Source organism: Lissotriton helveticus, chromosome 5_1, assembly GCF_964261635.1.
Source record: "Lissotriton helveticus chromosome 5_1, aLisHel1.1, whole genome shotgun sequence".
NCBI classification, from domain to species: domain Eukaryota; kingdom Metazoa; phylum Chordata; class Amphibia; order Caudata; family Salamandridae; genus Lissotriton; species Lissotriton helveticus.
The window spans coordinates 1,647,634,537-1,647,658,695 of NC_136065.1; the positions used below are offsets into that span (position 1 = coordinate 1,647,634,537).

General features: G+C 44.5%; 25 non-coding genes across 25 annotated transcripts; 17 read left to right on the plus strand and 8 right to left on the minus strand.

Annotated features, from left to right (window-relative positions):
* Nucleotides 1-117: 117 nt before the first annotated feature.
* On the minus strand, nt 118-212 carry TRNAI-UAU (transfer RNA isoleucine (anticodon UAU)). Its single transcript has 2 exons — nt 175-212; nt 118-153 (listed from the first exon to the last, which is right to left on the minus strand). It is a non-coding gene; the product is annotated as a tRNA-Ile (tRNA).
* A 292-nt stretch (nt 213-504) lies between these two features.
* TRNAS-GCU (transfer RNA serine (anticodon GCU)) lies at nt 505-586 on the plus strand. The gene has a single exon. It is a non-coding gene; the product is annotated as a tRNA-Ser (tRNA).
* Nucleotides 587-1,702: 1,116 nt separating this feature from the next.
* Nucleotides 1,703-1,774, plus strand: TRNAT-UGU (transfer RNA threonine (anticodon UGU)). Its single transcript has one exon. It is a non-coding gene; the product is annotated as a tRNA-Thr (tRNA).
* Nucleotides 1,775-2,929: 1,155 nt separating this feature from the next.
* TRNAI-UAU (transfer RNA isoleucine (anticodon UAU)) lies at nt 2,930-3,024 on the minus strand. Its single transcript has 2 exons — nt 2,987-3,024; nt 2,930-2,965 (listed from the first exon to the last, which is right to left on the minus strand). It is a non-coding gene; the product is annotated as a tRNA-Ile (tRNA).
* Nucleotides 3,025-3,316: 292 nt separating this feature from the next.
* TRNAS-GCU (transfer RNA serine (anticodon GCU)) lies at nt 3,317-3,398 on the plus strand. Its single transcript has one exon. It is a non-coding gene; the product is annotated as a tRNA-Ser (tRNA).
* Nucleotides 3,399-4,514: 1,116 nt separating this feature from the next.
* Nucleotides 4,515-4,586, plus strand: TRNAT-UGU (transfer RNA threonine (anticodon UGU)). The gene has a single exon. It is a non-coding gene; the product is annotated as a tRNA-Thr (tRNA).
* A 1,169-nt stretch (nt 4,587-5,755) lies between these two features.
* On the minus strand, nt 5,756-5,850 carry TRNAI-UAU (transfer RNA isoleucine (anticodon UAU)). The gene is made up of 2 exons: nt 5,813-5,850; nt 5,756-5,791 (listed from the first exon to the last, which is right to left on the minus strand). It is a non-coding gene; the product is annotated as a tRNA-Ile (tRNA).
* A 292-nt stretch (nt 5,851-6,142) lies between these two features.
* TRNAS-GCU (transfer RNA serine (anticodon GCU)) lies at nt 6,143-6,224 on the plus strand. The gene has a single exon. It is a non-coding gene; the product is annotated as a tRNA-Ser (tRNA).
* Nucleotides 6,225-7,338: 1,114 nt separating this feature from the next.
* On the plus strand, nt 7,339-7,410 carry TRNAT-UGU (transfer RNA threonine (anticodon UGU)). The gene has a single exon. It is a non-coding gene; the product is annotated as a tRNA-Thr (tRNA).
* Nucleotides 7,411-8,590: 1,180 nt separating this feature from the next.
* On the minus strand, nt 8,591-8,685 carry TRNAI-UAU (transfer RNA isoleucine (anticodon UAU)). Its single transcript has 2 exons — nt 8,648-8,685; nt 8,591-8,626 (listed from the first exon to the last, which is right to left on the minus strand). It is a non-coding gene; the product is annotated as a tRNA-Ile (tRNA).
* A 292-nt stretch (nt 8,686-8,977) lies between these two features.
* Nucleotides 8,978-9,059, plus strand: TRNAS-GCU (transfer RNA serine (anticodon GCU)). The gene has a single exon. It is a non-coding gene; the product is annotated as a tRNA-Ser (tRNA).
* Nucleotides 9,060-10,175: 1,116 nt separating this feature from the next.
* Nucleotides 10,176-10,247, plus strand: TRNAT-UGU (transfer RNA threonine (anticodon UGU)). The gene has a single exon. It is a non-coding gene; the product is annotated as a tRNA-Thr (tRNA).
* Nucleotides 10,248-11,416: 1,169 nt separating this feature from the next.
* Nucleotides 11,417-11,511, minus strand: TRNAI-UAU (transfer RNA isoleucine (anticodon UAU)). The gene is made up of 2 exons: nt 11,474-11,511; nt 11,417-11,452 (listed from the first exon to the last, which is right to left on the minus strand). It is a non-coding gene; the product is annotated as a tRNA-Ile (tRNA).
* Nucleotides 11,512-11,803: 292 nt separating this feature from the next.
* TRNAS-GCU (transfer RNA serine (anticodon GCU)) lies at nt 11,804-11,885 on the plus strand. Its single transcript has one exon. It is a non-coding gene; the product is annotated as a tRNA-Ser (tRNA).
* Nucleotides 11,886-12,999: 1,114 nt separating this feature from the next.
* On the plus strand, nt 13,000-13,071 carry TRNAT-UGU (transfer RNA threonine (anticodon UGU)). Its single transcript has one exon. It is a non-coding gene; the product is annotated as a tRNA-Thr (tRNA).
* Nucleotides 13,072-14,627: 1,556 nt separating this feature from the next.
* TRNAS-GCU (transfer RNA serine (anticodon GCU)) lies at nt 14,628-14,709 on the plus strand. The gene has a single exon. It is a non-coding gene; the product is annotated as a tRNA-Ser (tRNA).
* Nucleotides 14,710-15,825: 1,116 nt separating this feature from the next.
* TRNAT-UGU (transfer RNA threonine (anticodon UGU)) lies at nt 15,826-15,897 on the plus strand. Its single transcript has one exon. It is a non-coding gene; the product is annotated as a tRNA-Thr (tRNA).
* Nucleotides 15,898-17,066: 1,169 nt separating this feature from the next.
* TRNAI-UAU (transfer RNA isoleucine (anticodon UAU)) lies at nt 17,067-17,161 on the minus strand. Its single transcript has 2 exons — nt 17,124-17,161; nt 17,067-17,102 (listed from the first exon to the last, which is right to left on the minus strand). It is a non-coding gene; the product is annotated as a tRNA-Ile (tRNA).
* A 292-nt stretch (nt 17,162-17,453) lies between these two features.
* Nucleotides 17,454-17,535, plus strand: TRNAS-GCU (transfer RNA serine (anticodon GCU)). The gene has a single exon. It is a non-coding gene; the product is annotated as a tRNA-Ser (tRNA).
* A 1,116-nt stretch (nt 17,536-18,651) lies between these two features.
* On the plus strand, nt 18,652-18,723 carry TRNAT-UGU (transfer RNA threonine (anticodon UGU)). The gene has a single exon. It is a non-coding gene; the product is annotated as a tRNA-Thr (tRNA).
* Nucleotides 18,724-19,892: 1,169 nt separating this feature from the next.
* Nucleotides 19,893-19,987, minus strand: TRNAI-UAU (transfer RNA isoleucine (anticodon UAU)). Its single transcript has 2 exons — nt 19,950-19,987; nt 19,893-19,928 (listed from the first exon to the last, which is right to left on the minus strand). It is a non-coding gene; the product is annotated as a tRNA-Ile (tRNA).
* A 292-nt stretch (nt 19,988-20,279) lies between these two features.
* Nucleotides 20,280-20,361, plus strand: TRNAS-GCU (transfer RNA serine (anticodon GCU)). The gene has a single exon. It is a non-coding gene; the product is annotated as a tRNA-Ser (tRNA).
* A 1,116-nt stretch (nt 20,362-21,477) lies between these two features.
* On the plus strand, nt 21,478-21,549 carry TRNAT-UGU (transfer RNA threonine (anticodon UGU)). Its single transcript has one exon. It is a non-coding gene; the product is annotated as a tRNA-Thr (tRNA).
* A 1,155-nt stretch (nt 21,550-22,704) lies between these two features.
* TRNAI-UAU (transfer RNA isoleucine (anticodon UAU)) lies at nt 22,705-22,799 on the minus strand. Its single transcript has 2 exons — nt 22,762-22,799; nt 22,705-22,740 (listed from the first exon to the last, which is right to left on the minus strand). It is a non-coding gene; the product is annotated as a tRNA-Ile (tRNA).
* Nucleotides 22,800-23,091: 292 nt separating this feature from the next.
* On the plus strand, nt 23,092-23,173 carry TRNAS-GCU (transfer RNA serine (anticodon GCU)). The gene has a single exon. It is a non-coding gene; the product is annotated as a tRNA-Ser (tRNA).
* Nucleotides 23,174-24,159: the final 986 nt, after the last annotated feature.

Here is a 24,159-nt window from a genome sequence, read left to right on the forward strand (position 1 = left end):
CTGGAAGAGTCGGACACGCAGATCCTGAAAAGAAGTAAAAACTCTCTAGCAAGGGCCGTCTTTCCCCTGAGTTTAATCTTTAGTTTTAGTGAAATGGTTTATGAAAAACCAGTAAGCTGCTCCAGGTGAGGCTCGTACTCACAACCTCGGCATGCCTCAATGCAAGTACTGCTGTATAAGTACCGCACGCTAACCAATTGCGCCACTGGAGCTCACTGTTCTCATACCTCCCCAGTTGAGCCATCTAGACCTGACCAAGTAGATACTGGCACTGCTCCCTTATTCACTGTGCAAGATCGACTCACATGCTAGCATGTTATCATGACTATTAAAAACTACAGTCCTAATGGAACAGATTTGATAATTCTGCTATATCATGTGCTCTGTCTATTGAACACCACATATATTTGCCAGTTCTGACACAGTCTAGGAGAAACTTATGATTATTTGTAATTAGCACATCGTAAGAATTTCCTAAAAAATGAAACATAGTCACCTAAGGCAGACGAGGTGGCCGAGTGGTTAAGGCGATGGACTGCTAATCCATTGTGCTCTGCACGCGTGGGTTCGAATCCCACCTTCGTCGGAACGCCATCAGACACTCTTTTGAAGGTGGGCATGTCTCGTAGTACAATTACACTCTCTTTCAAGACACAGCCATAATCCACTAGAAGGGCCCAACTGACTATTCCATTTTGGCAATTATGTCAAATTAAGGGAAGTGTTTTGTGCTTAATTGAAATTAGATCTTTCATGAAGTGTCCAGAGGATTGCCTTTCCCTCACTCCTGGCCTTCTAACTAACCCTGGTCGTAGTGGGCGTAGTGGGGCTCCGCGGAGCTACGCGGAGTGGGCGAGAAGCTACGCCCACTCCCGCACTCCGCGTAGCCCCACTACGCACCTCCCTCCCGCTCTCCCCTACATACATTATTTAAGCAACTACCCTTAATAAAACAATTTTAAAGCACTTACCGTGTCCGGGGCTCGTCCGGGGCTCCCTCTTAGAATAGCGTCGTCCTGGATACCAATGCGCATGCGCGGGAGGCCGCGCATGCGCATTGGTATCCAGGAAGGGACGCTATTCCAAGAGGGAGCCCCGGAAGAGCCCCGGACATGGTAAGTGCTTTAAAAATTGTTTTATTAAGGTTAGTTGCTTAAATAATGTATGTAGGGGAGGGCGGATGGGAGGCAGGTGGCGGCCGAATCGGCTACGCACACGGAGTGGGCGTAGTGTTGCCGGCTACGCTGTCTACGCAAAATGCATAGAAGGCAACACTACGCCTACTCCGTGGGCGTAGCCGATTCGGACGCCCAGGGTTACTTCTAACCAGTTTGGATAGATAGACTGATAAGAAAGCAGCTCTTACTCCTAAAGTTTCAGCCATCTCAAGTGTATGACTGTTGACATATGTCTGCCCCACAGAGACAGATCACTTCTAATAAGTGAGTTCTCTATCTGTCACTGATTGTGGACATACTAACTAGAGCTATCAGTATGGTCATAAATGTGAATACTCTTATGTTCTCAAATCAAAATGGAGTTTTTCCTACTTCCAAGAAAAGTGTCTTAAGCATGCTCTTCAATTTGTGCACGCATGTAGACATTCAAATGCAACTGCATTTCCATACAGAGTCTCAAAATCATAGATATCTTCATACCGCAGTAAGAATACATGAAGCGATTTACATACTGCAGGCAGGCTGGCCTTGTAGCTCAGTGGCAGAGCACTGGTCTTGTAAACCAGGGGTCATGAGTTCAAGCCTCATCAGGGCCTTTTTATATGTGAGTTTCTGTATGTTGTTTCCAAGTCATTCTTTCTAGGAGTCACACCTTGTCTTAAGTTTGCTTATTGACAAGCTTCCCTTTCCTGCTTTCATCATATCAAGAAGACTTCATGAAAACCATTGAACCATAAACTATCGCCTCACCCCTTCCGATCGCCTGACGAACGCCTGACAAACGCCATTCTCACCCCGCCGGGCAAAGCCAAATAAGCCATGCATATTTGAAGTTCCTTTGAAAGTCAGAGCGAGGACTATGACCTCTGTTCCGACTGAGTCTGCATCCACAGAAAGGATGAAATAAGGATCTAGAAATTTCACCAAGGAGATGTGAACTTCATCCCCCTTAAAATACTTTTCCTCCCAGATGCCCCGGCTCTTAGTCAAATGAGGTTAATCTTCAAAACCCCACCCCCACTAACCATAAATATCCGACTCTCCTGCTGTCCATTCAAATGATACAAGGTATCTTGTACATAGAGAGAATGTGAGAAAAAGCAGAATCGCTTCATAGATTTGGTGACCTTGGATGGGTGGGCTGGATAAAGAAGTGAACCTGATTTCGGGAAAAGGAGTATCGTGATGGGGATGAGGAAAAGAGAACATGGACCACATTCACAAGTTAGAGAAATAAATATATTAGGTTGAATGGTTTTAAAAAGTTAACTTTGAGCATGAATTGTTTTTTTAAACTGTAAAGAATAAAAAAAATCAATGTGGGATTGGAGGCACAATCTGAGCAGAAAGCACCATAAGCTGCTATGGTGCAACTCTTATGTTGACTAGAAACATTAATATGATGACGCTCTTCTTTTGATATGTCTTTCAGTTAAATTTTACTGTAAGTAGCTGATACAGCACTGTTTGCAGCTCCTCAGTATATGGTTATCCCGTGACAACAATGTTTTCATCATATTTATTATTCTACAAATGTATTTTTAAATGCACTGATGTGGTGTTTGCATGCTATGCAAGACGGCACATCATGGAATGTTTATAAGGAGCATCGAATAGGATTGTGATATTTGCACCTGGAAGAGTCGGACACGCAGATCCTGAAAAGAAGTGAAAACTCTCTAGCAAGGGCCGTCTTTCCCCTGAGTTTAATCTTTAGTTTTAGTGAAATGGTTTATGAAAAACCAGTAAGCTGCTCCAGGTGAGGCTCGAACTCACAACCTCGGCATGCCTCAATGCAAGTACTGCTGTATAAGTACCGCGCGCTAACCGATTGCGCCACTGGAGCTCACTGTTCTCATACCTCCCCAGTTGAGCCATCTAGAGCTGACCAAGTAGATACTGGCACTGCTCCCTTATTCACTGTGCAAGATCGACTCACATGCTAGCATGTTATCATGACTATTAAAAACTACAGTCCTAATGGAACAGATTTGATAATTCTGCTATATCATGTGCTCTGTCTATTGAACACCACATATATTTGCCAGTTCTGACACAGTCTAGGAGAAACTTATGATTATTTGTAATTAGCACATCGTAAGAATTTCCTAAAAAATGAAACATAGTCACCTAAGGCAGACGAGGTGGCCGAGTGGTTAAGGCGATGGACTGCTAATCCATTGTGCTCTGCACGCGTGGGTTCGAATCCCACCTTCGTCGAAACGCCATCAGACACTCTTTTGAAGGTGGGCATGTCTCGTAGTACAATTACACTCTCTTTCAAGACACAGCCATAATCCACTAGAAGGGCCCAACTGACTATTCCATTTTGGCAATTATGTCAAATTAAGGGAAGTGTTTTGTGCTTAATTGAAATTAGATCTTTCATGAAGTGTCCAGAGGATTGCCTTTCCCTCACTCCTGGCCTTCTAACTAACCCTGGTCGTAGTGGGCGTAGTGGGGCTCCGCGGAGCTACGCGGAGTGGGCGAGAAGCTACGCCCACTCCCGCACTCCGCGTAGCCCCACTACGCACCTCCCTCCCGCTCTCCCCTACATACAGTATTTAAGCAACTACCCTTAATAAAACAATTTTAAAGCACTTACCGTGTCCGGGGCTCGTCCGGGGCTCCCTCTTAGAATAGCGTCGTCCTGGATACCAATGCGCATGCGCGGGAGGCCGCGCATGCGCATTGGTATCCAGGAAGGGACGCTATTCCAAGAGGGAGCCCCGGAAGAGCCCCGGACATGGTAAGTGCTTTAAAAATTGTTTTATTAAGGTTAGTTGCTTAAATAATGTATGTAGGGGAGGGCGGGAGGGAGGCGGGTGGCGGCCGAATCGGCTACGCACACGGAGTGGGCGTAGTGTTGCCGGCTACGCTGTCTACGCAAAATGCGTAGAAGGCAACACTACGCCTACTCCGTGGGCGTAGCCGATTCGGACGCCCAGGGTTACTTCTAACCAGTTTGGATAGATAGACTGATAAGAAAGCAGCTCTTACTCCTAAAGTTTCAGCCATCTCAAGTGTATGACTGTTGACATATGTCTGCCCCACAGAGACAGATCACTTCTAATAAGTGAGTTCTCTATCTGTCACTGATTGTGGACATACTAACTAGAGCTATCAGTATGGTCATAAATGTGAATACTCTTATGTTCTCAAATCAAAATGGAGTTTTTCCTACTTCCAAGAAAAGTGTCTTAAGCATGCTCTTCAATTTGTGCACGCATGTAGACATTCAAATGCAACTGCATTTCCATACAGAGTCTCAAAATCATAGATATCTTCATACCGCAGTAAGAATACATGAAGCGATTTACATACTGCAGGCAGGCTGGCCTTGTAGCTCAGTGGCAGAGCACTGGTCTTGTAAACCAGGGGTCATGAGTTCAAGCCTCATCAGGGCCTTTTTATATGTGAGTTTCTGTATGTTGTTTCCAAGTCATTCTTCCTAGGAGTCACACCTTGTCTTAAGTTTGCTTATTGACAAGCTTCCCTTTCCTGCTTTCATCATATCAAGAAGACTTCATGAAAACCATTGAACCATAAACTATCGCCTCACCCCTTCCGATCGCCTGACGAACGCCTGACAAACGCCATTCTCACCCCGCCGGGCAAGCCCTGCCGGGCAAAGCCAAATAAGCCATGCATATTTGAAGTTCCTTTGAAAGTCAGAGCGAGGACTATGACCTCTGTTCCGACTGAGTCTGCATCCACAGAAAGGATGAAATAAGGATCTAGAAATTTCACCAAGGAGATGTGAACTTCATCCCCCTTAAAATACTTTTCCTCCCAGATGCCCCGGCTCTTAGTCAAATGAGGTTAATCTTCAAAACCCCACCCCCACTAACCATAAATATCCGACTCTCCTGCTGTCCATTCAAATGATACAAGGTATCTTGTACATAGAGAGAATGTGAGAAAAAGCAGAATCGCTTCATAGATTTGGTGACCTTGGATGGGTGGGCTGGATAAAGAAGTGAACCTGATTTCGGGAAAAGGAGTATCGTGATGGGGATGAGGAAAAGAGAACATGGACCACATTCACAAGTTAGAGAAATAAATATATTAGGTTGAATGGTTTTAAAAAGTTAACTTTGAGCATGAATTGTTTTTTTAAACTGTAAAGAATAAAAAAAATCAATGTGGGATTGGAGGCACAATCTGAGCAGAAAGCACCATAAGCTGCTATGGTGCAACTCTTATGTTGACTAGAAACATTAATATGATGACGCTCTTCTTTTGATATGTCTTTCAGTTAAATTTTACTGTAAGTAGCTGATACAGCACTGTTTGCAGCTCCTCAGTATATGGTTATCCCGTGACAACAATGTTTTCATCATATTTATTATTCTACAAATGTATTTTTAAATGCACTGATGTGGTGTTTGCATGCTATGCAAGACGGCACATCATGGAATGTTTATAAGGAGCATCGAATAGGATTGTGATATTTGCACCTGGAAGAGTCGGACACGCAGATCCTGAAAAGAAGTGAAAACTCTCTAGCAAGGGCCGTCTTTCCCCTGAGTTTAATCTTTAGTTTTAGTGAAATGGTTTATGAAAAACCAGTAAGCTGCTCCAGGTGAGGCTCGAACTCACAACCTCGGCATGCCTCAATGCAAGTACTGCTGTATAAGTACCGCGCGCTAACCGATTGCGCCACTGGAGCTCACTGTTCTCATACCTCCCCAGTTGAGCCATCTAGAGCTGACCAAGTAGATACTGGCACTGCTCCCTTATTCACTGTGCAAGATCGACTCACATGCTAGCATGTTATCATGACTATTAAAAACTACAGTCCTAATGGAACAGATTTGATAATTCTGCTATATCATGTGCTCTGTCTATTGAACACCACATATATTTGCCAGTTCTGACACAGTCTAGGAGAAACTTATGATTATTTGTAATTAGCACATCGTAAGAATTTCCTAAAAAATGAAACATAGTCACCTAAGGCAGACGAGGTGGCCGAGTGGTTAAGGCGATGGACTGCTAATCCATTGTGCTCTGCACGCGTGGGTTCGAATCCCACCTTCGTCGAAACGCCATCAGACACTCTTTTGAAGGTGGGCATGTCTCGTAGTACAATTACACTCTCTTTCAAGACACAGCCATAATCCACTAGAAGGGCCCAACTGACTATTCCATTTTGGCAATTATGTCAAATTAAGGGAAGTGTTTTGTGCTTAATTGAAATTAGATCTTTCATGAAGTGTCCAGAGGATTGCCTTTCCCTCACTCCTGGCCTTCTAACTAACCCTGGTCGTAGTGGGCGTAGTGGGGCTCCGCGGAGCTACGCGGAGTGGGCGAGAAGCTACGCCCACTCCCGCACTCCGCGTAGCCCCACTACGCACCTCCCTCCCGCTCTCCCCTACATACATTATTTAAGCAACTACCCTTAATAAAACAATTTTAAAGCACTTACCGTGTCCGGGGCTCGTCCGGGGCTCCCTCTTAGAATAGCGTCGTCCTGGATACCAATGCGCATGCGCGGGAGGCCGCGCATGCGCATTGGTATCCAGGAAGGGACGCTATTCCAAGAGGGAGCCCCGGAAGAGCCCCGGACATGGTAAGTGCTTTAAAAATTGTTTTATTAAGGTTAGTTGCTTAAATAATGTATGTAGGGGAGGGCGGGAGGGAGGCGGGTGGCGGCCGAATCGGCTACGCACACGGAGTGGGCGTAGTGTTGCCGGCTACGCTGTCTACGCAAAATGCGTAGAAGGCAACACTACGCCTACTCCGTGGGCGTAGCCGATTCGGACGCCCAGGGTTACTTCTAACCAGTTTGGATAGATAGACTGATAAGAAAGCAGCTCTTACTCCTAAAGTTTCAGCCATCTCAAGTGTATGACTGTTGACATATGTCTGCCCCACAGAGACAGATCACTTCTAATAAGTGAGTTCTCTATCTGTCACTGATTGTGGACATACTAACTAGAGCTATCAGTATGGTCATAAATGTGAATACTCTTATGTTCTCAAATCAAAATGGAGTTTTTCCTACTTCCAAGAAAAGTGTCTTAAGCATGCTCTTCAATTTGTGCACGCATGTAGACATTCAAATGCAACTGCATTTCCATACAGTCTCAAAATCATAGATATCTTCATACCGCAGTAAGAATACATGAAGCGATTTACATACTGCAGGCAGGCTGGCCTTGTAGCTCAGTGGCAGAGCACTGGTCTTGTAAACCAGGGGTCATGAGTTCAAGCCTCATCAGGGCCTTTTTATATGTGAGTTTCTGTATGTTGTTTCCAAGTCATTCTTTCTAGGAGTCACACCTTGTCTTAAGTTTGCTTATTGACAAGCTTCCCTTTCCTGCTTTCATCGTATCAAGAAGACTTCATGAAAACCATTGAACCATAAACTATCGCCTCACCCCTTCCGATCGCCTGACGATCGCCTGACGAACGCCTGACAAACGCCATTCTCACCCCGCCGGGCAAGCCCTGCCGGGCAAAGCCAAATAAGCCATGCATATTTGAAGTTCCTTTGAAAGTCAGAGCGAGGACTATGACCTCTGTTCCGACTGAGTCTGCATCCACAGAAAGGATGAAATAAGGATCTAGAAATTTCACCAAGGAGATGTGAACTTCATCCCCCTTAAAATACTTTTCCTCCCAGATGCCCCGGCTCTTAGTCAAATGAGGTTAATCTTCAAAACCCCACCCCCACTAACCATAAATATCCGACTCTCCTGCTGTCCATTCAAATGATACAAGGTATCTTGTACATAGAGAGAATGTGAGAAAAAGCAGAATCGCTTCATAGATTTGGTGACCTTGGATGGGTGGGCTGGATAAAGAAGTGAACCTGATTTCGGGAAAAGGAGTATCGTGATGGGGATGAGGAAAAGAGAACATGGACCACATTCACAAGTTAGAGAAATAAATATATTAGGTTGAATGGTTTTAAAAAGTTAACTTTGAGCATGAATTGTTTTTTTAAACTGTAAAGAATAAAAAAAATCAATGTGGGATTGGAGGCACAATCTGAGCAGAAAGCACCATAAGCTGCTATGGTGCAACTCTTATGTTGACTAGAAACATTAATATGATGACGCTCTTCTTTTGATATGTCTTTCAGTTAAATTTTACTGTAAGTAGCTGATACAGCACTGTTTGCAGCTCCTCAGTATATGGTTATCCCGTGACAACAATGTTTTCATCATATTTATTATTCTACAAATGTATTTTTAAATGCACTGATGTGGTGTTTGCATGCTATGCAAGACGGCACATCATGGAATGTTTATAAGGAGCATCGAATAGGATTGTGATATTTGCACCTGGAAGAGTCGGACACGCAGATCCTGAAAAGAAGTAAAAACTCTCTAGCAAGGGCCGTCTTTCCCCTGAGTTTAATCTTTAGTTTTAGTGAAATGGTTTATGAAAAACTAGTAAGCTGCTCCAGGTGAGGCTCGAACTCACAACCTCAGCATGCCTCAATGCAAGTACTGCTGTATAAGTACCGCGCGCTAACCAATTGCGCCACTGGAGCTCACTGTTCTCATACCTCCCCAGTTGAGCCATCTAGACCTGACCAAGTAGATACTGGCACTGCTCCCTTATTCACTGTGCAAGATCGACTCACATGCTAGCATGTTATCATGACTATTAAAAACTACAGTCCTAATGGAACAGATTTGATAATTCTGCTATATCATGTGCTCTGTCTATTGAACACCACATATATTTGCCAGTTCTGACACAGTCTAGGAGAAACTTATGATTATTTGTAATTAGCACATCGTAAGAATTTCCTAAAAAATGAAACATAGTCACCTAAGGCAGACGAGGTGGCCGAGTGGTTAAGGCGATGGACTGCTAATCCATTGTGCTCTGCACGCGTGGGTTCGAATCCCACCTTCGTCGGAACGCCATCAGACACTCTTTTGAAGGTGGGCATGTCTCGTAGTACAATTACACTCTCTTTCAAGACACAGCCATAATCCACTAGAAGGGCCCAACTGACTATTCCATTTTGGCAATTATGTCAAATTAAGGGAAGTGTTTTGTGCTTAATTGAAATTAGATCTTTCATGAAGTGTCCAGAGGATTGCCTTTCCCTCACTCCTGGCCTTCTAACTAACCCTGGTCGTAGTGGGCGTAGTGGGGCTCCGCGGAGCTACGCGGAGTGGGCGAGAAGCTACGCCCACTCCCGCACTCCGCGTAGCCCCACTACGCACCTCCCTCCCGCTCTCCCCTACATACATTATTTAAGCAACTACCCTTAATAAAACAATTTTAAAGCACTTACCGTGTCCGGGGCTCGTCCGGGGCTCCCTCTTAGAATAGCGTCGTCCTGGATACCAATGCGCATGCGCGGGAGGCCGCGCATGCGCATTGGTATCCAGGAAGGGACGCTATTCCAAGAGGGAGCCCCGGAAGAGCCCCGGACATGGTAAGTGCTTTAAAAATTGTTTTATTAAGGTTAGTTGCTTAAATAATGTATGTAGGGGAGGGCGGGAGGGAGGCGGGTGGCGGCCGAATCGGCTACGCACACGGAGTGGGCGTAGTGTTGCCGGCTACGCTGTCTACGCAAAATGCGTAGAAGGCAACACTACGCCTACTCCGTGGGCGTAGCCGATTCGGACGCCCAGGGTTACTTCTAACCAGTTTGGATAGATAGACTGATAAGAAAGCAGCTCTTACTCCTAAAGTTTCAGCCATCTCAAGTGTATGACTGTTGACATATGTCTGCCCCACAGAGACAGATCACTTCTAATAAGTGAGTTCTCTATCTGTCACTGATTGTGGACATACTAACTAGAGCTATCAGTATGGTCATAAATGTGAATACTCTTATGTTCTCAAATCAAAATGGAGTTTTTCCTACTTCCAAGAAAAGTGTCTTAAGCATGCTCTTCAATTTGTGCACGCATGTAGACATTCAAATGCAACTGCATTTCCATACAGAGTCTCAAAATCATAGATATCTTCATACCGCAGTAAGAATACATGAAGCGATTTACATACTGCAGGCAGGCTGGCCTTGTAGCTCAGTGGCAGAGCACTGGTCTTGTAAACCAGGGGTCATGAGTTCAAGCCTCATCAGGGCCTTTTTATATGTGAGTTTCTGTATGTTGTTTCCAAGTCATTCTTTCTAGGAGTCACACCTTGTCTTAAGTTTGCTTATTGACAAGCTTCCCTTTCCTGCTTTCATCGTATCAAGAAGACTTCATGAAAACCATTGAACCATAAACTATCGCCTCACCCCTTCCGATCGCCTGACGAACGCCTGACAAATGCCATTCTCACCCCGCCGGGCAAGCCCTGCCGGGCAAAGCCAAATAAGCCATGCATATTTGAAGTTCCTTTGAAAGTCAGAGCGAGGACTATGACCTCTGTTCCGACTGAGTCTGCATCCACAGAAAGGATGAAATAAGGATCTAGAAATTTCACCAAGGAGATGTGAACTTCATCCCCCTTAAAATACTTTTCCTCCCAGATGCCCCGGCTCTTAGTCAAATGAGGTTAATCTTCAAAACCCCACCCCCACTAACCATAAATATCCGACTCTCCTGCTGTCCATTCAAATGATACAAGGTATCTTGTACATAGAGAGAATGTGAGAAAAAGCTGAATCGGTTCATAGATTTGGTGACCTTGGATGGGTGGGCTGGATAAAGAAGTGAACCTGATTTCGGGAAAAGGAGTATCGTGATGGGGATGAGGAAAAGAGAACATGGACCACATTCACAAGTTAGAGAAATAAATATATTAGGTTGAATGGTTTTAAAAAGTTAACTTTGAGCATGAATTGTTTTTTTAAACTGCAAAGAATAAAAAAAATCAATGTGGGATTGGAGGCACAATCTGAGCAGAAAGCACCATAAGCTGCTATGGTGCAACTCTTATGTTGACTAGAAACATTAATATGATGACGCTCTTCTTTTGATATGTCTTTCAGTTAAATTTTACTGTAAGTAGCTGATACAGCACTGTTTGCAGCTCCTCAGTATATGGTTATCCCGTGACAACAATGTTTTCATCATATTTATTATTCTACAAATGTATTTTTAAATGCACTGATGTGGTGTTTGCATGCTATGCAAGACGGCACATCATGGAATGTTTATAAGGAGCATCGAATAGGATTGTGATATTTGCACCTGGAAGAGTCGGACACGCAGATCCTGAAAAGAAGTAAAAACTCTCTAGCAAGGGCCGTCTTTCCCCTGAGTTTAATCTTTAGTTTTAGTGAAATGGTTTATGAAAAACCAGTAAGCTGCTCCAGGTGAGGCTCGTACTCACAACCTCGGCATGCCTCAATGCAAGTACTGCTGTATAAGTACCGCACACTAACCAATTGCGCCACTGGAGCTCACTGTTCTCATACCTCCCCAGTTGAGCCATCTAGACCTGACCAAGTAGATACTGGCACTGCTCCCTTATTCACTGTGCAAGATCGACTCACATGCTAGCATGTTATCATGACTATTAAAAACTACAGTCCTAATGGAACAGATTTGATAATTCTGCTATATCATGTGCTCTGTCTATTGAACACCACATATATTTGCCAGTTCTGACACAGTCTAGGAGAAACTTATGATTATTTGTAATTAGCACATCGTAAGAATTTCCTAAAAAATGAAACATAGTCACCTAAGGCAGACGAGGTGGCCGAGTGGTTAAGGCGATGGACTGCTAATCCATTGTGCTCTGCACGCGTGGGTTCGAATCCCACCTTCGTCGGAACGCCATCAGACACTCTTTTGAAGGTGGGCATGTCTCGTAGTACAATTACACTCTCTTTCAAGACACAGCCATAATCCACTAGAAGGGCCCAACTGACTATTCCATTTTGGCAATTATGTCAAATTAAGGGAAGTGTTTTGTGCTTAATTGAAATTAGATCTTTCATGAAGTGTCCAGAGGATTGCCTTTCCCTCACTCCTGGCCTTCTAACTAACCCTGGTCGTAGTGGGCGTAGTGGGGCTCCGCGGAGCTACGCGGAGTGGGCGAGAAGCTACGCCCACTCCCGCACTCCGCGTAGCCCCACTACGCACCTCCCTCCCGCTCTCCCCTACATACATTATTTAAGCAACTACCCTTAATAAAACAATTTTAAAGCACTTACCGTGTCCGGGGCTCGTCCGGGGCTCCCTCTTAGAATAGCGTCGTCCTGGATACCAATGCGCATGCGCGGGAGGCCGCGCATGCGCATTGGTATCCAGGAAGGGACGCTATTCCAAGAGGGAGCCCCGGAAGAGCCCCGGACATGGTAAGTGCTTTAAAAATTGTTTTATTAAGGTTAGTTGCTTAAATAATGTATGTAGGGGAGGGCGGGAGGGAGGCGGGTGGCGGCCGAATCGGCTACGCACACGGAGTGGGCGTAGTGTTGCCGGCTACGCTGTCTACGCAAAATGCGTAGAAGGCAACACTACGCCTACTCCGTGGGCGTAGCCGATTCGGACGCCCAGGGTTACTTCTAACCAGTTTGGATAGATAGACTGATAAGAAAGCAGCTCTTACTCCTAAAGTTTCAGCCATCTCAAGTGTATGACTGTTGACATATGTCTGCCCCACAGAGACAGATCACTTCTAATAAGTGAGTTCTCTATCTGTCACTGATTGTGGACATACTAACTAGAGCTATCAGTATGGTCATAAATGTGAATACTCTTATGTTCTCAAATCAAAATGGAGTTTTTCCTACTTCCAAGAAAAGTGTCTTAAGCATGCTCTTCAATTTGTGCACGCATGTAGACATTCAAATGCAACTGCATTTCCATACAGTCTCAAAATCATAGATATCTTCATACCGCAGTAAGAATACATGAAGCGATTTACATACTGCAGGCAGGCTGGCCTTGTAGCTCAGTGGCAGAGCACTGGTCTTGTAAACCAGGGGTCATGAGTTCAAGCCTCATCAGGGCCTTTTTATATGTGAGTTTCTGTATGTTGTTTCCAAGTCATTCTTTCTAGGAGTCACACCTTGTCTTAAGTTTGCTTATTGACAAGCTTCCCTTTCCTGCTTTCATCGTATCAAGAAGACTTCATGAAAACCATTGAACCATAAACTATCGCCTCACCCCTTCCGATCGCCTGACGAACGCCTGACAAACGCCATTCTCACCCCGCCGGGCAAGCCCTGCCGGGCAAAGCCAAATAAGCCATGCATATTTGAAGTTCCTTTGAAAGTCAGAGCGAGGACTATGACCTCTGTTCCGACTGAGTCTGCATCCACAGAAAGGATGAAATAAGGATCTAAAAATTTCACCAAGGAGATGTGAACTTCATCCCCCTTAAAATACTTTTCCTCCCAGATGCCCCGGCTCTTAGTCAAATGAGGTTAATCTTCAAAACCCCACCCCCACTAACCATAAATATCCGACTCTCCTGCTGTCCATTCAAATGATACAAGGTATCTTGTACATAGAGAGAATGTGAGAAAAAGCTGAATCGGTTCATAGATTTGGTGACCTTGGATGGGTGGGCTGGATAAAGAAGTGAACCTGATTTCGGGAAAAGGAGTATCGTGATGGGGATGAGGAAAAGAGAACATGGACCACATTCACAAGTTAGAGAAATAAATATATTAGGTTGAATGGTTTTAAAAAGTTAACTTTGAGCATGAATTGTTTTTTTAAACTGTAAAGAATAAAAAAAATCAATGTGGGATTGGAGGCACAATCTGAGCAGAAAGCACCATAAGCTGCTATGGTGCAACTCTTATGTTGACTAGAAACATTAATATGATGACGCTCTTCTTTTGATATGTCTTTCAGTTAAATTTTACTGTAAGTAGCTGATACAGCACTGTTTGCAGCTCCTCAGTATATGGTTATCCCGTGACAACAATGTTTTCATCATATTTATTATTCTACAAATGTATTTTTAAATGCACTGATGTGGTGTTTGCATGCTATGCAAGACGGCACATCATGGAATGTTTATAAGGAGCATCGAATAGGATTGTGATATTTGCACCTGGAAGAGTCGGACACGCAGATCCTGAAAAGAAGTAAAAACTCTCTAGCAAGGGCCGTCTTTCCCCTGAGTTTAATCTTTAGTTTTAGTGAAATGGTTTATGAAAAACCAGTAAGCTGCTCCAGGTGAGGCTCGTACTCACAACCTCGGCATGCCTCAATGCAAGTACTGCTGTATAAGTACCGCGCGCTAACCAATTGCCCCACTGGAGCTCACTGTTCTCATACCTCCCCAGTTGAGCCATCTAGACCTGACCAAGTAGATACTGGCACTGCTCCCTTATTCACTGTGCAAGATCGACTCACATGCTAGCATGTTATCATGACTATTAAAAACTACAGTCCTAATGGAACAGATTTGATAATTCTGCTATATCATGTGCTCTGTCTATTGAACACCACATATATTTGCCAGTTCTGACACAGTCTAGGAGAAACTTATGATTATTTGTAATTAGCACATCGTAAGAATTTCCTAAAAAATGAAACATAGTCACCTAAGGCAGACGAGGTGGCCGAGTGGTTAAGGCGATGGACTGCTAATCCATTGTGCTCTGCACGCGTGGGTTCGAATCCCACCTTCGTCGGAACGCCATCAGACACTCTTTTGAAGGTGGGCATGTCTCGTAGTACAATTACACTCTCTTTCAAGACACAGCCATAATCCACTAGAAGGGCCCAACTGACTATTCCATTTTGGCAATTATGTCAAATTAAGGGAAGTGTTTTGTGCTTAATTGAAATTAGATCTTTCATGAAGTGTCCAGAGGATTGCCTTTCCCTCACTCCTGGCCTTCTAACTAACCCTGGTCGTAGTGGGCGTAGTGGGGCTCCGCGGAGCTACGCGGAGTGGGCGAGAAGCTACGCCCACTCCCGCACTCCGCGTAGCCCCACTACGCACCTCCCTCCCACTCTCCCCTACATACATTATTTAAGCAACTACCCTTAATAAAACAATTTTAAAGCACTTACCGTGTCCGGGGCTCGTCCGGGGCTCCCTCTTAGAATAGCGTCGTCCTGGATACCAATGCGCATGCGCGGGAGGCCGCGCATGCGCATTGGTATCCAGGAAGGGACGCTATTCCAAGAGGGAGCCCCGGAAGAGCCCCGGACATGGTAAGTGCTTTAAAAATTGTTTTATTAAGGTTAGTTGCTTAAATAATGTATGTAGGGGAGGGCGGGAGGGAGGCGGGTGGCGGCCGAATCGGCTACGCACACGGAGTGGGCGTAGTGTTGCCGGCTACGCTGTCTACGCAAAATGCGTAGAAGGCAACACTACGCCTACTCCGTGGGCGTAGCCGATTCGGACGCCCAGGGTTACTTCTAACCAGTTTGGATAGATAGACTGATAAGAAAGCAGCTCTTACTCCTAAAGTTTCAGCCATCTCAAGTGTATGACTGTTGACATATGTCTGCCCCACAGAGACAGATCACTTCTAATAAGTGAGTTCTCTATCTGTCACTGATTGTGGACATACTAACTAGAGCTATCAGTATGGTCATAAATGTGAATACTCTTATGTTCTCAAATCAAAATGGAGTTTTTCCTACTTCCAAGAAAAGTGTCTTAAGCATGCTCTTCAATTTGTGCACGCATGTAGACATTCAAATGCAACTGCATTTCCATACAGAGTCTCAAAATCATAGATATCTTCATACCGCAGTAAGAATACATGAAGCGATTTACATACTGCAGGCAGGCTGGCCTTGTAGCTCAGTGGCAGAGCACTGGTCTTGTAAACCAGGGGTCATGAGTTCAAGCCTCATCAGGGCCTTTTTATATGTGAGTTTCTGTATGTTGTTTCCAAGTCATTCTTTCTAGGAGTCACACCTTGTCTTAAGTTTGCTTATTGACAAGCTTCCCTTTCCTGCTTTCATCATATCAAGAAGACTTCATGAAAACCATTGAACCATAAACTATCGCCTCACCCCTTCCGATCGCCTGACGAACGCCTGACAAACGCCATTCTCACCCCGCCGGGCAAGCCCTGCCGGGCAAAGCCAAATAAGCCATGCATATTTGAAGTTCCTTTGAAAGTCAGAGCGAGGACTATGACCTCTGTTCCGACTGAGTCTGCATCCACAGAAAGGATGAAATAAGGATCTAGAAATTTCACCAAGGAGATGTGAACTTCATCCCCCTTAAAATACTTTTCCTCCCAGATGCCCCGGCTCTTAGTCAAATGAGGTTAATCTTCAAAACCCCACCCCCACTAACCATAAATATCCGACTCTCCTGCTGTCCATTCAAATGATACAAGGTATCTTGTACATAGAGAGAATGTGAGAAAAAGCAGAATCGCTTCATAGATTTGGTGACCTTGGATGGGTGGGCTGGATAAAGAAGTGAACCTGATTTCGGGAAAAGGAGTATCGTGATGGGGATGAGGAAAAGAGAACATGGACCACATTCACAAGTTAGAGAAATAAATATATTAGGTTGAATGGTTTTAAAAAGTTAACTTTGAGCATGAATTGTTTTTTTAAACTGTAAAGAATAAAAAAAATCAATGTGGGATTGGAGGCACAATCTGAGCAGAAAGCACCATAAGCTGCTATGGTGCAACTCTTATGTTGACTAGAAACATTAATATGATGACGCTCTTCTTTTGATATGTCTTTCAGTTAAATTTTACTGTAAGTAGCTAATACAGCACTGTTTGCAGCTCCTCAGTATATGGTTATCCCGTGACAACAATGTTTTCATCATATTTATTATTCTACAAATGTATTTTTAAATGCACTGATGTGGTGTTTGCATGCTATGCAAGACGGCACATCATGGAATGTTTATAAGGAGCATCGAATAGGATTGTGATATTTGCACCTGGAAGAGTCGGACACGCAGATCCTGAAAAGAAGTAAAAACTCTCTAGCAAGGGCCGTCTTTCCCCTGAGTTTAATCTTTAGTTTTAGTGAAATGGTTTATGAAAAACCAGTAAGCTGCTCCAGGTGAGGCTCGAACTCACAACCTCAGCATGCCTCAATGCAAGTACTGCTGTATAAGTACCGCGCGCTAACCGATTGCGCCACTGGAGCTCACTGTTCTCATACCTCCCCAGTTGAGCCATCTAGAGCTGACCAAGTAGATACTGGCACTGCTCCCTTATTCACTGTGCAAGATCGACTCACATGCTAGCATGTTATCATGACTATTAAAAACTACAGTCCTAATGGAACAGATTTGATAATTCTGCTATATCATGTGCTCTGTCTATTGAACACCACATATATTTGCCAGTTCTGACACAGTCTAGGAGAAACTTATGATTATTTGTAATTAGCACATCGTAAGAATTTCCTAAAAAATGAAACATAGTCACCTAAGGCAGACGAGGTGGCCGAGTGGTTAAGGCGATGGACTGCTAATCCATTGTGCTCTGCACGTGTGGGTTCGAATCCCACCTTCGTCGGAACGCCATCAGACACTCTTTTGAAGGTGGGCATGTCTCGTAGTACAATTACACTCTCTTTCAAGACACAGCCATAATCCACTAGAAGGGCCCAACTGACTATTCCATTTTGGCAATTATGTCAAATTAAGGGAAGTGTTTTGTGCTTAATTGAAATTAGATCTTTCATGAAGTGTCCAGAGGATTGCCTTTCCCTCACTCCTGGCCTTCTAACTAACCCTGGTCGTAGTGGGCGTAGTGGGGCTCCGCGGAGCTACGCGGAGTGGGCGAGAAGCTACGCCCACTCCCGCACTCCGCGTAGCCCCACTACGCACCTCCCTCCCGCTCTCCCCTACATACATTATTTAAGCAACTACCCTTAATAAAACAATTTTAAAGCACTTACCGTGTCCGGGGCTCGTCCGGGGCTCCCTCTTAGAATAGCGTCGTCCTGGATACCAATGCGCATGCGCGGGAGGCCGCGCATGCGCATTGGTATCCAGGAAGGGACGCTATTTCAAGAGGGAGCCCCGGAAGAGCCCCGGACATGGTAAGTGCTTTAAAAATTGTTTTATTAAGGTTAGTTGCTTAAATAATGTATGTAGGGGAGGGCGGGAGGGAGGCGGGTGGTGGCCGAATCGGCTACGCACACGGAGTGGGCGTAGTGTTGCCGGCTACGCTGTCTACGCAAAATGCGTAGAAGGCAACACTACGCCTACTCCGTGGGCGTAGCCGATTCGGACGCCCAGGGTTACTTCTAACCAGTTTGGATAGATAGACTGATAAGAAAGCAGCTCTTACTCCTAAAGTTTCAGCCATCTCAAGTGTATGACTGTTGACATATGTCTGCCCCACAGAGACAGATCACTTCTAATAAGTGAGTTCTCTATCTGTCACTGATTGTGGACATACTAACTAGAGCTATCAGTATGGTCATAAATGTGAATACTCTTATGTTCTCAAATCAAAATGGAGTTTTTCCTACTTCCAAGAAAAGTGTCTTAAGCATGCTCTTCAATTTGTGCACGCATGTAGACATTCAAATGCAACTGCATTTCCATACAGAGTCTCAAAATCATAGATATCTTCATCCCGCAGTAAGAATACATGAAGCGATTTACATACTGCAGGCAGGCTGGACTTGTAGCTCAGTGGCAGAGCACTGGTCTTGTAAACCAGGGGTCATGAGTTCAAGCCTCATCAGGGCCTTTTTATATGTGAGTTTCTGTATGTTGTTTCCAAGTCATTCTTTCTAGGAGTCACACCTTGTCTTAAGTTTGCTTATTGACAAGCTTCCCTTTCCTGCTTTCATCGTATCAAGAAGACTTCATGAAAACCATTGAACCATAAACTATCGCCTCACCCCTTCCGATCGCCTGACGAACGCCTGACAAACGCCATTCTCACCCCGCCGGGCAAGCCCTGCCGGGCAAAGCCAAATAAGCCATGCATATTTGAAGTTCCTTTGAAAGTCAGAGCGAGGACTATGACCTCTGTTCCGACTGAGTCTGCATCAACAGAAAGGATGAAATAAGGATCTAGAAATTTCACCAAGGAGATGTGAACTTCATCCCCCTTAAAATACTTTTCCTCCCAGATGCCCCGGCTCTTAGTCAAATGAGGTTAATCTTCAAAACCCCACCCCCACTAACCATAAATATCCGACTCTCCTGCTGTCCATTCAAATGATACAAGGTATCTTGTACATAGAGAGAATGTGAGAAAAAGCTGAATCGGTTCATAGATTTGGTGACCTTGGATGGGTGGGCTGGATAAAGAAGTGAACCTGATTTCGGGAAAAGGAGTATCGTGATGGGGATGAGGAAAAGAGAACATGGACCACATTCACAAGTTAGAGAAATAAATATATTAGGTTGAATGGTTTTAAAAAGTTAACTTTGAGCATGAATTGTTTTTTTAAACTGCAAAGAATAAAAAAAATCAATGTGGGATTGGAGGCACAATCTGAGCAGAAAGCACCATAAGCTGCTATGGTGCAACTCTTATGTTGACTAGAAACATTAATATGATGACGCTCTTCTTTTGATATGTCTTTCAGTTAAATTTTACTGTAAGTAGCTGATACAGCACTGTTTGCAGCTCCTCAGTATATGGTTATCCCGTGACAACAATGTTTTCATCATATTTATTATTCTACAAATGTATTTTTAAATGCACTGATGTGGTGTTTGCATGCTATGCAAGACGGCACATCATGGAATGTTTATAAGGAGCATCGAATAGGATTGTGATATTTGCACCTGGAAGAGTCGGACACGCAGATCCTGAAAAGAAGTAAAAACTCTCTAGCAAGGGCCGTCTTTCCCCTGAGTTTAATCTTTAGTTTTAGTGAAATGGTTTATGAAAAACCAGTAAGCTGCTCCAGGTGAGGCTCGTACTCACAACCTCGGCATGCCTCAATGCAAGTACTGCTGTATAAGTACCGCGCGCTAACCAATTGCGCCACTGGAGCTCACTGTTCTCATACCTCCCCAGTTGAGCCATCTAGACCTGACCAAGTAGATACTGGCACTGCTCCCTTATTCACTGTGCAAGATCGACTCACATGCTAGCATGTTATCATGACTATTAAAAACTACAGTCCTAATGGAACAGATTTGATAATTCTGCTATATCATGTGCTCTGTCTATTGAACACCACATATATTTGCCAGTTCTGACACAGTCTAGGAGAAACTTATGATTATTTGTAATTAGCACATCGTAAGAATTTCCTAAAAAATGAAACATAGTCACCTAAGGCAGACAAGGTGGCCGAGTGGTTAAGGCGATGGACTGCTAATCCATTGTGCTCTGCACGCGTGGGTTCGAATCCCACCTTCGTCGGAACGCCATCAGACACTCTTTTGAAGGTGGGCATGTCTCGTAGTACAATTACACTCTCTTTCAAGACACAGCCATAATCCACTAGAAGGGCCCAACTGACTATTCCATTTTGGCAATTATGTCAAATTAAGGGAAGTGTTTTGTGCTTAATTGAAATTAGATCTTTCATGAAGTGTCCAGAGGATTGCCTTTCCCTCACTCCTGGCCTTCTAACTAACCCTGGTCGTAGTGGGCGTAGTGGGGCTCCGCGGAGCTACGCGGAGTGGGCGAGAAGCTACGCCCACTCCCGCACTCCGCGTAGCCCCACTACGCACCTCCCTCCCGCTCTCCCCTACATACATTATTTAAGCAACTACCCTTAATAAAACAATTTTAAAGCACTTACCGTGTCCGGGGCTCGTCCGGGGCTCCCTCTTAGAATAGCGTCGTCCTGGATACCAATGCGCATGCGCGGGAGGCCGCGCATGCGCATTGGTATCCAGGAAGGGACGCTATTCCAAGAGGGAGCCCCGGAAGAGCCCCGGACATGGTAAGTGCTTTAAAAATTGTTTTATTAAGGTTAGTTGCTTAAATAATGTATGTAGGGGAGGGCGGGAGGGAGGCGGGTGGCGGCCGAATCGGCTACGCACACGGAGTGGGCGTAGTGTTGCCGGCTACGCTGTCTACGCAAAATGCGTAGAAGGCAACACTACGCCTACTCCGTGGGCGTAGCCGATTCGGACGCCCAGGGTTACTTCTAACCAGTTTGGATAGATAGACTGATAAGAAAGCAGCTCTTACTCCTAAAGTTTCAGCCATCTCAAGTGTATGACTGTTGACATATGTCTGCCCCACAGAGACAGATCACTTCTAATAAGTGAGTTCTCTATCTGTCACTGATTGTGGACATACTAACTAGAGCTATCAGTATGGTCATAAATGTGAATACTCTTATGTTCTCAAATCAAAATGGAGTTTTTCCTACTTCCAAGAAAAGTGTCTTAAGCATGCTCTTCAATTTGTGCACGCATGTAGACATTCAAATGCAACTGCATTTCCATACAGAGTCTCAAAATCATAGATATCTTCATACCGCAGTAAGAATACATGAAGCGATTTACATACTGCAGGCAGGCTGGCCTTGTAGCTCAGTGGCAGAGCACTGGTCTTGTAAACCAGGGGTCATGAGTTCAAGCCTCATCAGGGCCTTTTTATATGTGAGTTTCTGTATGTTGTTTCCAAGTCATTCTTTCTAGGAGTCACACCTTGTCTTAAGTTTGCTTATTGACAAGCTTCCCTTTCCTGCTTTCATCATATCAAGAAGACTTCATGAAAACCATTGAACCATAAACTATCGCCTCACCCCTTCCGATCGCCTGACGAACGCCTGACAAACGCCATTCTCACCCCGCCGGGCAAAGCCAAATAAGCCATGCATATTTGAAGTTCCTTTGAAAGTCAGAGCGAGGACTATGACCTCTGTTCCGACTGAGTCTGCATCCACAGAAAGGATGAAATAAGGATCTAGAAATTTCACCAAGGAGATGTGAACTTCATCCCCCTTAAAATACTTTTCCTCCCAGATGCCCCGGCTCTTAGTCAAATGAGGTTAATCTTCAAAACCCCACCCCCACTAACCATAAATATCCGACTCTCCTGCTGTCCATTCAAATGATACAAGGTATCTTGTACATAGAGAGAATGTGAGAAAAAGCAGAATCGCTTCATAGATTTGGTGACCTTGGATGGGTGGGCTGGATAAAGAAGTGAACCTGATTTCGGGAAAAGGAGTATCGTGATGGGGATGAGGAAAAGAGAACATGGACCACATTCACAAGTTAGAGAAATAAATATATTAGGTTGAATGGTTTTAAAAAGTTAACTTTGAGCATGAATTGTTTTTTTAAACTGTAAAGAATAAAAAAAATCAATGTGGGATTGGAGGCACAATCTGAGCAGAAAGCACCATAAGCTGCTATGGTGCAACTCTTATGTTGACTAGAAACATTAATATGATGACGCTCTTCTTTTGATATGTCTTTCAGTTAAATTTTACTGTAAGTAGCTGATACAGCACTGTTTGCAGCTCCTCAGTATATGGTTATCCCGTGACAACAATGTTTTCATCATATTTATTATTCTACAAATGTATTTTTAAATGCACTGATGTGGTGTTTGCATGCTATGCAAGACGGCACATCATGGAATGTTTATAAGGAGCATCGAATAGGATTGTGATATTTGCACCTGGAAGAGTCGGACACGCAGATCCTGAAAAGAAGTAAAAACTCTCTAGCAAGGGCCGTCTTTCCCCTGAGTTTAATCTTTAGTTTTAGTGAAATGGTTTATGAAAAACCAGTGAGCTGCTCCAGGTGAGGCTCGAACTCACAACCTCGGCATGCCTCAATGCAAGTACTGCTGTATAAGTACCGCGCGCTAACCGATTGCGCCACTGGAGCTCACTGTTCTCATACCTCCCCAGTTGAGCCATCTAGAGCTGACCAAGTAGATACTGGCACTGCTCCCTTATTCACTGTGCAAGATCGACTCACATGCTAGCATGTTATCATGACTATTAAAAACTACAGTCCTAATGGAACAGATTTGATAATTCTGCTATATCATGTGCTCTGTCTATTGAACACCACATATATTTGCCAGTTCTGACACAGTCTAGGAGAAACTTATGATTATTTGTAATTAGCACATCGTAAGAATTTCCTAAAAAATGAAACATAGTCACCTAAGGCAGACGAGGTGGCCGAGTGGTTAAGGCGATGGACTGCTAATCCATTGTGCTCTGCACGCGTGGGTTCGAATCCCACCTTCGTCGGAACGCCATCAGACACTCTTTTGAAGGTGGGCATGTCTCGTAGTACAATTACACTCTCTTTCAAGACACAGCCATAATCCACTAGAAGGGCCCAACTGACTATTCCATTTTGGCAATTATGTCAAATTAAGGGAAGTGTTTTGTGCTTAATTGAAATTAGATCTTTCATGAAGTGTCCAGAGGATTGCCTTTCCCTCACTCCTGGCCTTCTAACTAACCCTGGTCGTAGTGGGCGTAGTGGGGCTCCGCGGAGCTACGCGGAGTGGGCGAGAAGCTACGCCCACTCCCGCACTCCGCGTAGCCCCACTACGCACCTCCCTCCCGCTCTCCCCTACATACATTATTTAAGCAACTACCCTTAATAAAACAATTTTAAAGCACTTACCGTGTCCGGGGCTCGTCCGGGGCTCCCTCTTAGAATAGCGTCGTCCTGGATACCAATGCGCATGCGCGGGAGGCCGCGCATGCGCATTGGTATCCAGGAAGGGACGCTATTCCAAGAGGGAGCCCCGGAAGAGCCCCGGACATGGTAAGTGCTTTAAAAATTGTTTTATTAAGGTTAGTTGCTTAAATAATGTATGTAGGGGAGGGCGGGAGGGAGGCGGGTGGCGGCCGAATCGGCTACGCACACGGAGTGGGCGTAGTGTTGCCGGCTACGCTGTCTACGCAAAATGCGTAGAAGGCAACACTACGCCTACTCCGTGGGCGTAGCCGATTCGGACGCCCAGGGTTACTTCTAACCAGTTTGGATAGATAGACTGATAAGAAAGCAGCTCTTACTCCTAAAGTTTCAGCCATCTCAAGTGTATGACTGTTGACATATGTCTGCCCCACAGAGACAGATCACTTCTAATAAGTGAGTTCTCTATCTGTCACTGATTGTGGACATACTAACTAGAGCTATCAGTATGGTCATAAATGTGAATACTCTTATGTTCTCAAATCAAAATGGAGTTTTTCCTACTTCCAAGAAAAGTGTCTTAAGC